The sequence below is a fragment of the Monodelphis domestica genome, chromosome 8, assembly GCF_027887165.1.
Source record: "Monodelphis domestica isolate mMonDom1 chromosome 8, mMonDom1.pri, whole genome shotgun sequence".
In the NCBI taxonomy this organism is placed as follows: domain Eukaryota; kingdom Metazoa; phylum Chordata; class Mammalia; order Didelphimorphia; family Didelphidae; genus Monodelphis; species Monodelphis domestica.
In genome coordinates, this window is record NC_077234.1 from 154,428,964 (window position 1) to 154,442,850 (window position 13,887).

The 13,887-nt window shown below is 35.6% G+C and overlaps 1 long non-coding RNA gene across 2 annotated transcripts in view; it reads right to left on the reverse strand.

Moving 5' to 3' along the window:
* Positions 1-580: 580 nt before the first annotated feature.
* LOC103093234 (uncharacterized) overlaps positions 581-13,887 on the reverse strand; it is a 436,070-nt gene continuing 422,763 nt past the window's right edge. For both annotated transcript variants that reach the window (XR_008914051.1, XR_008914052.1), the window contains one exon: positions 581-10,066. This is a non-coding gene — a long non-coding RNA (uncharacterized LOC103093234). The remainder of the gene's footprint in view (positions 10,067-13,887) is intronic.

Here is a 13,887-nt window from a genome sequence, read left to right on the forward strand (position 1 = left end):
TATCTATAACCATCAGCAAAGGGGGTTAAACTTGAAGCCTTCCCAATATGATCAGAAGTGAAACAATATGCTAATTATTAACACTACTATTCAATATTATACTAGAAATGCTATTCATAGCAATAAGAGGAGAAGAAGAAATAGAGGGAATGAAGTAGTGAGAAAATAAAAGGTCTTTACAGATGATATGATGGTTTACCTAGGAAAACCTAGAGAATCAGCCAAAAAACTGAAAAACCATTAATAACTTTAGCAAATTTGCAGGATATAAAATAAACCCACAAAAATCATCAGCATTCCTCTATGGTACCAATAAAGCCCACCAGCAAGAGATAGAAATAGAAATCCCACTTAAAATAACTGTAGACAATATAAAATACTTGGAAGTCTACCTGCCAAGAGAAACTCAGGAACTACATGATCAAAACAACAAAATACTTTTCATACAAATAAAGACAGATCTAAACGACTGGAAAAAATTAATTGCTCACGAGTAAGCAGAATCAATATAATAAAAATGACAGTTTTTTCCTGAATTTATTTATTCAGTTACATAAAGAATTACCAAAGAATTATCATATAGAGTGAAAAAAATAACAACATTCACATGAAAGAACAAAATAGCTAGAATATTAAGGGAATTAATGAAAAAAATGAAGGAATTTGGCTTAGCTATAACAGATCTTAAACTATCTTATAAAGTAGCAACCAACAAAACAATCTGATACTGAGTAAGACAGAAAGTGGAATAGATTAGACACTCAACACACCATGGTAAATGACCATAGTAATCCAGATTTTTGTCAAGCCAAATCCAAGTTTTTGGAAAAAACTTAGTTTTTGATAAAATCTTCCTGGAACTCTGAAAAATTGAATGGCATAAATTAGACACAGGCAAACTCTTTATACCATATGCCAAGGCATTGTCAAAATGAACACATGATTTAGAAATAATGGTGATACCAAATACAAATTAGAAAAGCACAAAATAGTCTACTGTTAGGCCAATGGATATGTGAAGACTTTAGGTCAAAACAAGATATAAAGAATATTATGGGATATAAAATTGATAATTTTGACTACATTAAATTTAAAAGTTTCTGCTCACACCAAAACAATTCAACCCAGATTAAAAGGCAAACAACAAACTGGGGAAAATCTTTATAGCCAGTCTCTTTGAAAAAGGCTTCATTTCTCATTTATATTGAGAACTGAGACAAATTTATAAGAATCCAAAATATGTCCCAATTGACAAATGTTCAAAGGATATGAACAAGCAATTCTCAGATGAAGAAATTAAAACTATATTAACACAAAAAAGGGAAATGATAAATGGAGAAGGGAATGTGGAAAAATCAGCACGACACTAATATATTACTAGTAGAGCTGCAATTGATACAACTATATCTGGAACCATGCCCAAAGAGTCATGCTTATCCTTTGACCCAGCAATACCACTCTATATCCCAAAAAAATTAAAGATAGAGGAAAAAGAACCCACCTGTTAAAATACTTTTAGGAGTTCTTTTTGGGGTGGTAAAGAACTGGAAACTGATGGTGTGTCCATCAATTAGGGAATGGCTGTACAAGTTGTGGTCTATGCTTATAATGGAATACTATTTTGCCACAAGATATGACAAACAAGATAATTGCAAAAAAATACTTGGAAAAACTCCTATAATGTGATGCAAAATTAAGTGGAAGGAGAATGTTATACATAATAACAACAATAATGTGTGATGATCAACTATGAATTACTTAACCAGTATCAATTAGGCAAAAATCTAGGCCAATTTTAAAGGATTACAACAACAACAAAAAAAGAATATGTACCACCATAAAAGTAACACAGTCTGAATACTAATTGAAATATACCACTCTTTGCTATATTTCCTCCATGTATTTTCCTCTAGTAAAATTAGGATTTGTCTTTTTTCATGACAAACAGGAAAATGTGTATTATATAATAATATATACATACATATATAATATCATATTACCTACATTCATAAAGAGGAGAAAGAAGTGTGAGGGAGAGAGGGGACATGAATTGCAAAATTTCAAAAAAATAATATTCAAAAATATATTGAAAAACAAAATTTCATTTAGAAGAAAAGAAAGTAAAAATATAATAGGAATTAATGAAAAAAAGTATAAAGGAATGTGCCCTATTGGTACCAGATTTTAAATTGTATTATAGAGCAATAATTATCCAAAACTATCTGGTACTAGCTAAGAAAAACAAATGTAGAACAGTGGAATAGAACAGACATATAGCAAAAGCAGTAAAATATAGCAGTAACTTTGTATTTGACAAAAGGAAAGGTCCAATTTTGAGGGATAAGAATTCACCATGTGGTCAAATTGCTAAGAAGAGTGGAAAGAAGTTTGGCAGAAACTAGGTATAGAACAATGCTTTGTGCCAATTACATAGATAAGATCAAAGTAGATACATGATCTAGGTAAAAGGGAGACAAAATCAAATTAAAAGAAACCAGCTCATTTAATTAGTTGTTAGTATTCAATCATTTTAGTCATATCTGACTCTTCTTGAACCACGTGGGTTTGTTTTTTTTTTTTTTTTGAAAAAATGTTAGAGTAATTTGTCATTTCCTTCTCTAGCTCATTTTACAGTAAAGGCAAGTAAAGGCAAACAGATTGAAGTGATTTTCCCAGGGTCATACAGCTAGGAAGTGTCTGAGAAGATATTTGAAATGACAAAGAGTAATCTTCTTGACTCTGTGTCTCGCACTCTATCTATTGTATCGCCTAGCTACCCTATTTTGGCTAGACTATGTAGTAGATCCATTGAACCACAGCTCTAGAGAATGAAGGATCTTTAGAGTTATCTAATCAAATTACAAAGAAAATGTCAAATTTCTTTGATCAAATTATTTTAGTAACAAATATCAAATACACTTTCAATTTTTGTTTCTAAAGATAAGATCAATAATAAGTAAATATACATTAATTTATGAGGTTTTTAAATGCTATTTCCTCTTTATCTAAGCTAATGAATAATCTCATATGGGCTTCAGTAGATATTTATTTCATAAATTTACATGGATATTATAGCAATATACTGTTGATAATAAAAGATATAAAGCTACATAATATAATAACAGTCATTGAGAGATATTACATTTAGGCCATTTCATGAAAAGATTGACTACATAGTTCTCTTTACTTATAATTAAAATCCCAAACTCAAAATAAAGGATATCAGATTTTAGTCTTTAGAGAGCACAAGAAGCATACTTTCTAAATTAGCCTCACACAACAATTGCCACAATAAAAGCAAAAAGAGTTTTTTTTTTTAATTTTTTGCAGGGTAACATTTTGTTGGTTTTCATGTTCACACAAAGCAAATAAGCATTCTTTAAAATGACCTTTTTGTGAATCTAAGAGACAGGAGAGTATCATTGTTTTTAGAGGCTGTTTTAGAGTAAAGGGAAAAAAGAATACTTCAGCCTTCCACACTATTTTTAATTCTCATAGCTATGGAGAAGTAATTTTGACAATGAGAGAGCAAGCTTTGTATGTTGGGAGCTTTTAAAAATCTCTCTTGAATAAAGAAAAAAAATTCTATATCCATGTATGAATTCCTGTGATAACTGACTAAGGGTATGCCTCAAAATAAGTATGCTGTTAGAGTTTAATAATTCCAAAGACCTAGGATTTTATTGATGTAGGTATCCCTATCACCAACAGAAACCACAACCTCTCTATACTTAAGTAAATGGTCTTCATGATTAACAGCGGTCAAAAAAATTCAGTACTTGATATCCAGTTTGCAGTAATGAGTCTATCAAAATTCAGCTAAACTGGCCTTTCCAAAAGAGTTTCTGAAAGAAGTAGTTGGAAAAGAAATAGGGCTTCTTGATCCTGTGCACACCTAATTAACATCAAATACCCAAGGTGTCTCCTTTCCACTTATTTGGCCCTTTGTATCCCTCCTGATGCATCTAAATACTCTTCTAAATTAAGCCTTCCTGATTACACTAGTCCACTTTGACCTCTTTTTTTGGAATGATCTCCTTTTGTATTTATAGTCTACAACAACCTATAATTTTACAGTTATTTATAATTGTTTTAAAGCATGCATTCATGCCCACATGTTAAAGAATTGGCTTTCTAAACTAGAATGTAAGCTCCTTGGAAGTATGAATTTTTAGCATGTACTTTTGTATTCTTCAATATGCCCAAGAATAGAGCTACATATATATATATATATGTATATATATATATGTGTGTGTGTATGTGTGTGTGTGTGTATGTATGTATGTATAGTAGGCTGAAGAGTACTTAAAAAATATCTGATGGTGTTGTTATTGTTGTCAATGATGATGATGGTGAGGGGGGAAGTGACCTTTCCCAGCTAATTTTCTTAACTTCAATAATTTGAATTCCCTTAAAATGGCATGACAAAGCAAAATGTATCATTACTTCAACAGAGCTCACTCAAGCATTTTTTATTATGTTTCAAAGTTTTTCATTAACATACGTCTATTGTACAAAATGAAAATGCAAGTTAGGTAATCACAGGGATTCTCCTAATCTACCTGAAAGCATTAGTATTCCCATTCCTCCCCTATTTTCCCTTAACATGGGAAAAAAGAACCACTAGCCTGACTGAATTTTTAATAGCAAATATCAAGCAAGATTTCAATTTTTGCTCTCAAAGATAAAATCAATATTAAGCAAATATACATTAATTTATGGGATTTTAATTGCCATTTTCTCTTTGTCTAAGCTAACAGATTATATTATATGGTCTTTCCATAATTTCAATAGTAGAATACAGGGTAGAAGAGGGCTAATCATCTGTTAAATCAAGGGGAAGAAAAAATAGATGGAAAATTCCCTCTGATCTCTACTCCTAAACATTCACCAGCACAGGTCAATGGCACCTGGATCAATAAATTCTCATTGGCTAACTATTGATGAGTAACCATGAAAAAGAAAAAAGGGAAGAAGAGACAAGTGAGAGCAAAGAGAATATAAACTTTGTCTCATGATCATCATTCAATATTTACCAGACCCCTGATCCAATTATCCCACCTCTTGTCCTTCAGAATGATCTCCTTCAATGTATTCCTCTCCTTGCTTCCTCATTGTAGGGAACCTTTCCAGTGTCTTAGCTCTGATGCTACACGTGATCTTAGCCAAAAGGCAGAGAAAGGATCTGGAGGTATATTCATACTAGCTGTCTGGCAGAAAAAGTAACAGAAGGAAGGGAAGCATCTGCTTCCTAGTAACAGAGCTATAATAGTGAATATATGCTTTCTTGGTTTTCCTGGTTGGAATTTGAAATTTATTTTCCTAGAGATATTGTGATACATATTATTCATTATGCTTATTTACTAAGTCATCTGAGGGATAGTTTGAATTAATTAGGCTGCTAATGGCTGGCTTGGACATGTAACCTTATCGCTTTATTTCTTGGCAAATAGACATGTTCTAGATTCCTAGAAAGTAACAGAACAAAATTTTCACAAAAGGCCTTTATGTATGTAACAAGCATAAAATATAGCCATCTGGATCCTGTCACCAATCAGAATCTGGTGGCATGTAGCAGCTAATCAGTGAGCATTCTTTCCCTTGTCCCTCTTCAGCCTTATTACATTGAATATTCCTAACTAAGAATATGCCTTAATCAATTTCTGATTCAGCCGCCAACTACTTGGTCAGCTTCCTTTAATAATTTTTTTCTTTCATGTGGCTTCAATTATCTAGATGCCCTCAAGTTCACAATTTAAATACATAATTTAATTAGCTTTGCAAATGTATAGCATAAGGAGAAATATTAACACATGTAATATAGATTATACATTGCAGCCAATTACTGGACCAGTCCCTCCCTAAGCAGAAACATCCTGTAGGCTGGAGTCTGACTTCACTTTTATCAGTCTTCTAAATATAGGACAGAAAGTATGTTGAAAGTTAATAAGTTCAATGAATTGTCATAGCCCTGCCATCTCCCCCTGAATTGGGAGTTGAGTATAGTCCATTAATTCACAAGAGAATTAGAAAGCACAAATAAAGTTTAAGTGATTCACAAAGCCAGAGAGAGCTACATGGAAAAAAAAAATGTGTTCTTCTCGGGTCCCAGGTTCTCAATTCTGTCATTACCCAAGACCTCCAATCCAAAGTCTCTCTCTCCAATCCCACATTGAAATCCAACACTGAAATTGCCTAAATGCCAAAGAAATTACTACCAATGTGGCATCATTTGACTATCACCAATATATGAAAAAAGGAGAGATGATCCCCAGCTGCTCTTGGGTCCAATTTTTTCAGATCTGAGGTCCATGCACATCCAGGCATTTTACAGTGACTCCCTCTGTCCTCCATGAATAGAGGATATAACATCTCTCTTCCATATCCTGCCATCTGAGAAGTTAAAAAGAATGAATGGGGGTGTCTCAAAAGTCCAAAGTGCTGAGAGGGGCTTACATGTCCCTTGCCGATGGACAAAAAAGATACCAATTTCCTGGGAATTGGGGATTAGATGGGGCAAACAAAAACATCTGCAAACATACATTGTACACATATGTAAACTATCATAAAACACAGGCACAGGTAATTATACAAACTACAAAGTACTGTCCAGTACAAATGCACATCCCCAATACATAGCAGCAAGAGCACCGGCAGCAGATCAACACAAGGGATAAGAAACGGTGATTTCTTTAGTATAAGGAAATTCTAAGGGAGGAAAATCCCTTTAATAATTAAAGTCAGCATCTTCTGGGAAGCTTTAAAAGAGTTTCCTAGAAGACTGAGAAATAAAATAATTTATCCAGAGTCATGCAGCCAGTATGTGTCAGAAGTAAGACTTGAATGCAGATTTCCTTGGCTTTGAAGGTGGCTCCCTCTCTGCTCTCTCTAGAAAGACAACTGGGTAGCTCAGGGGATAAAGTGTTGGGTCTGGAATCAAGAAGACCTGGGTTCAAATTTGACCTGACACTTGTTAACTGTGTCCCTGGGCAAATCTTTTAAATGTTATCTGCTTCTGTTTCCCCAACTGTAAAATGGGGATAATAACACCTATCTCTCAAGGTTGTTGTGAGAGTATTTAATCATTGCTTGTTTCCTTACTTGGCTAAGATTCTCATAATACATAGCATATATGTTAATATTATATTGAGTACACCAAAAAGGACTCCTGAGCAGGTAGGGCATAGAACCTGATTCATCTTTTTCAACAACCTTGAATGGATAAGCCAGAAATGCCACATTTTGAATCCACTGAGCCTTCTTTTCAGGCTTCAGGGTCCTTGGCATGTTCTGTAGTGTGCAGCCTAAGCACTTGGATAAACTTTAAATTTTCCCATACATCAGTCATAGGATAATTTGACTACCATTCATAATGCTGTTAGGTTGGCAAGCTTCATTTAGACAAATATTGCCTAGATTATCCCGAGGCCCAGTGATGGTTTCATACTAAGCTTTCTGACCCCTCCTCATCTATCATTACATGCCTATGATGCCGATTGCCAGACTCCCTAAGGATTTATTCTCCCAGCAGGAAGTTACATCTAATCATTTAGCTTCCTAAAGAGATACTGGCTTCACAAAGAAAGCCCTTGGAATCATAAAACCAATTTATGCTATAATTACTAAATTGGCAGGCCACCCAGACACATTGTCATCCCTGTAGCAAATAATGTCAGTAATTAAAATTACTGGCAAAACTGAAGTCAGGAATCCCTCAGTATCATTGGTTGTTGATTGCAATTTCACTAAATTATGCAGAAAAAACCTCTCTTCTGGTCCTTTTTAGACAGTTCAGGAAATGACGGTGTGTGAAGATTTGCCTGAAAGCCTTATAAAATGCTGTGGAAAACTCCTCCCAGACTTGCTCTGAAGTCAAATCACCTGATGAGGAATTGGAGCTGCTGCTGGCGGGGGCAGGAATAAACTGGCATTTGGGGTTGCAGGCAGCGCTTCCTTAACATGTGAACCGTTTCATCACAATATGACGACCTCATTTTCAGAAGGAAAAAGCTTGAGGGACGGATAAGTTGAAGGTTTTTCTTCCAGCCCTTGTCAATTCTTTTTCAGACAAGACTTCACCTGTTCCAAGAAAAGGGAAGATTCTGAGTGATGAGAACCTAATCTGAAAGGCAAAAGAATAGCTTTGGAGTATTGAAAACCCAGCAAGGCAAGGAGCCTGTAAGGTTTTCAGTCAGGAAATCAGGCACGTCAGGCACACATGTGGTCCCTCAGGCAGCGGCACAAAGCAATAGTGCGCTTGAGGGAACTGCTTGGGTGGCAAAGACGAGGCTGATGTTGATTTCTTCAGTCCACCTCATTACCTGATGGGCAAGCTTGAAGGTCTGTGAAGAAAAGAAAACAAATCTTGCTCCCAATAATACCGTGGCAGCAGAAAAGGCTTCCTTCGGAGGTAATATGGCTTAATTTTGTTGCTGCTTTGCTCCACAGCACTGAACTCAACTGACGTGGGATAGATATAACACATTTTCGCTAACACTCTCCTGCCTGTCAGAATTCAGCAGCTGTATGAATAATGCAGCTTTCATTAGAGGTAAAGCTGGGGAGAGATCCATACACTACAGAAGCACACTGGAAGAAATGTGCTCGGCAAAGAATACGCGAGGGGCTTGAGAATGTGTGCTTTCTGCCTCTGTGACTGCTTTTTTCCCTTCACATTTTGGTTACCTGTGAAATGTGAATATTAAAATACCAGCCCCAAACTTCCAGTAATGGCGTGACAAAATGAACATGAATTACTTTGAGATCCTTGTTTGGATTTCTTCAGCCTTGTGACTCATCTCCAGCTTGGGAGAAGCATACAAAGGAGTTGTCTAAAACAGGGACAGATGAATTGACTTATCCAGGGTCGCACAATAAATGTCAGGGGCTAGATTTCAAGCCAGCTCCTTCTGATTCCAAGCCCAGCACTCTACCCACCAGACCTAATACTGTCTCTCCTTGGAAGAAGGGCATTATATAAATTCAGTGCTTGCTGTGGTGTGGCAGAGGGTAAAGAAGCTTCCCAAACCTTCCTACATTCAAAATCTGCTGGAATCACCAATCCTAGCAGCTTTCTTCACCAGAACTGGGGCAGATCGAAATGATTAAATGAGAGCTGATAATATCAGATTCAATTCATCTGAGGAGGAAGTTTTATTTGCACACATGGTTGCCCTCTCCCAGACGGTACCCCTTTTCTGGGGTTTACAACCCTCAGAAATTCCCAAAGAACCAATGTTCAGAACACTATAAAGAAATAAAGTTTTTTTTTGTTTGTTTGTTTTTTGTGGTTTTGGTGTCTCAAGGTTGAAAGTGACTTACCTATGCAGAACTATTCTGACTTTTGGAGTTTATCCATTGTGATTGTGTTTCCTTATTTTATCACATCTGAGTGAAGAATTTACTTATATAGAGAGATATATTGTACTGTTATTTATTCTATATAAATTATATACATGACATTGTACATGTATGTATCTATGTATGAACTGAACTATATAAATGACAGTAATATATATTGAAATATCAAAAAACATTCAAATAGGAGACATACTGATTGGTTAAAAGAGACCAAGGGCTCTTAGAACAGGGAAAGGACTGATCCGGTGTACCTCAATAAGTGATTCCCAGCATTTCTCATGAGGATGTTTTATCTCTGGTCACACCTCCATGTTCAGTAAATCAGGATGGACCAAACTAAAAGCAAGAAATTTCATTAAATATTAAAACTCACACAATCGGGAATTTTTATGCACTTTTAATTACCTTACACTGAAATAGTTTTCCAGGGCTGGGTTTGTTCTTTGTCTTTTGCTCATTTGGGGCAGCTTTTTAAACAACCTTGCCTATATATTGATGTTCAGCTCCCCTCCTGGGATGGAGAAAATACTGCCTCAAGCTTGTAGGGTGATCTCTTCCAGGCCCTGGGCTCTGCTTGGATTCTTTCTTCCATCTTGGAGTCCATACTCTGCAGAGGTGGCTTAGCTGGGTAGCTATGGGCAGGCATGCTGCTTTTCTGACCTAATACAGCAGATGGTATTGATGCCACAGAAACCAAGGGAAACATCTAAATAAGAAAAAAAAACAACAGGTATATGAGGGGAGTCACCCTTTCCCTACCATGGATCCTATTGGTCTGTGCTCCTCCTACTGTCACTCAAGGCTCTGCTATGGTTGGACTATGCTGGCTCATACTACTCCTGCTGTTGGGTGCTCCATATTGATTCCCATTCATCCCTGCTGAGACTGGACTGAATCCAGTTTTTCTCCTCTCCTTGCCACTTTGCACTGGATCAAAACAAGCTCAGCCATGGACCTGGTATACTGGACTCCCTTCCTGTACCAGTCCTTGCTGTCCCTCCACTGTGTTCTTATGGGTGTTGCTTCACCCTGTCTTCAGTTGGTTCTGCCACTGCAGGATTCATTTTAAAGCATTCTTAGTTGTTTATGATTGTTTAGAGGTAGGTGTAGTGAGCTTGCAGTGTCCCCTCCTCTGCCATCTTGACTCTGTGAAGGAAAAGCTCTAATTATCTTATACTGGTATATTGTTTTGAATTTGTATATTTTCAGTTTCACTTTTCCTGATGTATAGTATAGGCATTACAGTACCAATAAGATATTCATTCTAAACAATGATGCTCTCTGTGCAATTACTAATTGCTGAGTTTAACAACAAAATTGGAGAATAAAAGTTTTCTGTCAGAGGAAAGGGGGAGGAATACACAACAAAGAGGATTTTTTCATCATTAATTGCATTAATAAATTTTTTTTGTTAAAGATTAGAATCTGAAAAAAAAGTCTTCCATTGTATAGCATGTAGGACTGTAATGTGTTTCATCTTCACCTGTTAATGTACTTTATTATGCATCTTTATTTTATTTCTTTGATGTTCCTCTTCTGTAATTCCTAAGCACTTCTCCAAAAACAATTACTTTTCTATCAACTGTGAATGCCAGAGTAGATACATGCTCATTTTAAGTGGAAGGTCTGCATCCTTTTGTTGTTGTTTATTTCAGTACTTTACTTTTCAAACTAAAAAATGAGAAAACCTATCCAAATTTCAAGTCACAAGCTAGGCCTGCACTTCAGCACATAGGACAATACAGTACACATAATGCATACTCACCAAACCTTTGTTAAAAGCAGAACCTCTTAAAGAAAAGAAGTTGAAAGAAATGCCAGGATTTCTGAATTATAACAAAGCGCACACCTAAAGTTAATTGCCACTTCAATGAGTTCAAATCAATTTTTACTTTCTGTTGTAATGCCATCAAAAAAGTGATAAATATATTTTGCTCTCTATTAATGTCCCCTTTTAATCATGTAAAGATATGTATCATGAGAATTGAAATACAATTTTTCTTTTTTGTTTTTTGTTTTCATTTTTTGTTAGAATTATTTCAATGAAATTGTATGCCAAACTTCATATATGTCTTAATTTATTCAACAACAGTTTCAACACACTTTAAAATAATTTGATATTATTAAGCAGTAATTCATATTAACATGTGTCTATATAAATCCTTGAGAAAATAGTGGCAGTTTTGCGTATATACTGTTTCATAATCACAAGACTTTCAAAAACATTATCATATTTAATTTTCACAACAAACCTTAATGCAAGTATTATTGCCCTATTTGAAAAGGAGAAAATTAAGTCTCAAAGAGCCCAAGGTCAAAATGTAAGCATGGGGTTAAACTATATTTTCTGCCTCCAAATAGTGTGTTCTTTCTGACCTCATTCACTCCAATTCAACATTTATGAAGGGCATAATAGGTGCCAAGAAATTTCTTAGCATTTTAACTGCAGTTTATCAGTCTACTCAACTCCTACGATCTACCTCCTCCTCTCTGTCTTAACTATAGAAATGGTCACACACTTCATCTTGCTATAACCAATTTGTTAACTTCAAATATCCTTTATTTGATCATAATGTTGCACCATTCTACCTATTCCCCCTTCCTTGCATCTTATAACCTTGTCCTTTCTCCTCTTCCTCATCTCCAAATTTCATACCCCTCAATTCTTTCCAAAGACAACATCATCACAATGGCTATACTTCCCTTCTTTCCCTATCTCACTCCCAGGATGAACCGGTTCACTTCCATCCTGTCCTCTACTTTTGAGTTTCTTGATCACTTATTCTATTGCTGATCATTCTGTACTGAACCAAACCCTAGATTACACCAAATACACTACTCCACAGAGCTAGAGAAAATCATAAAAACGGGTTTACTGGCGCATTATATTATCTTAACAGAGTTCTCTCTAATGCAACAAAATCCTTTTATAACATTCAAATCTCTCTGCTACCTCACACACCAAAGAAGCTTTTCCAAACTTTTTCATCTTACCTTAAAGTTCCATGGCACCTCTCCTCCCTTCCATCTTATTTGAGAGCTTAGTCTTATATTTCACGTAAAAGTTGAGGCCCTTTGAAAACAACTCTCTCTTATCCCATCTGCTTCATTTCACCATTTGGATATCTTCCTCCACTCTCTGCTTCATCCCTATCTCACATTAAGACCAGGTGATCCTTCTCTTTTTCAAGGTACATAAATCCTTTATTTCATTCTATCATGTCTTCTTCAGGAGATTGGCCCCTCTACCAACCCCATTCTCCTACTATGATAAATTATATCATATATATATATATATGTATATATATATGAACTATATGCATTTTCCCCAATGCCTACAAATATACACATGTCCTCCTCGAAAGAGAGAGAGAAAGAAACAGAGAGAGAAAGGAAGGAAGGAAGGAAGGAAGGAAGGAAGGAAGGAAGGAAGGAAGGAAGGAAGGAAGGAAGGAAGGAAGGAAGGAAGGGACAGAAAGAAGGGGCTTTGCTTGATTCAACCATTCCAACCAGCTATATTTCTTCTTTCTTTATTGCTTAACTCCTAAAGAATGTATCTATAATCAGTGTCTCCACTTCCTCTTCTTTCATTCTCTTCTTAACTTTTTGAAGCATGACTTCCTGTCTCACAATTCAGCTGAAAATGCTCTCTCTAAAGTTAGTAATGCCCTTTTATTACAAAATGTAATGCCTTTTTTTCTCAATCCTCATTCTCTTTGAGCTCAGGGCTTCCCTTAACACTTTAACATCCTGTTATGGATACTCTCTCCTCCCTGGGTTTTTGTGATAGCTCTCCCAGTTTTTATTCTACCTAACCTCTCATTCTCATTCTCCTTTACTGGTTTTTCTTTCTAGCAGTGACAACTAAGTATAGGTGTTTCCCAGAGTCTTTCTAGGGCCCTCTTCTTCTCTTCCTCCAAACTCACTTTATACTATTTTATCCACTGCAGTGAATTCAGTTATGATTTCTGTGAATATGATTCTCAGACATATTATTCTAGCCCTAAAATCTCTCCTAAAATCTAGTCCCATGTCTCCAATTTCCTTTTAGATATATACAATTGGATGACCTACAAGCATTTGAAAGCCGAGTTCAAAAAAAGAACCCATTATTTCCCAATATTTTCTGACCAACTTCTTTATTACTAATAAGGATAACAACCCTACCAATCTCCTAGGATATCACTTTAGGTATTATCATTGTTCTTTACTTGCACTCACCCCAACTATTCAATATGTTGTTGTCTTGTCATTTCCACCTTCACAAAATCTGTCAAATAGATATCCTTCTCTGGTCTCACACAATCAACACCCTATTGTAGATCCTTATCATATCTTGCCTGGATAAGAGATGAATGACAAAAGTCTTCTAATTAGTCTTCCTGACTCAAATCTACCACACTCCTGTTGATCTTCCATTCAGTTATCATAGTGATCTTCCTTAAATGTAGGTCTGAATGTAACCCCCATTATTTCAAAGATTTAATATAAATCTCCCTATTTGTATTTTGAATTCCTTTACAACAT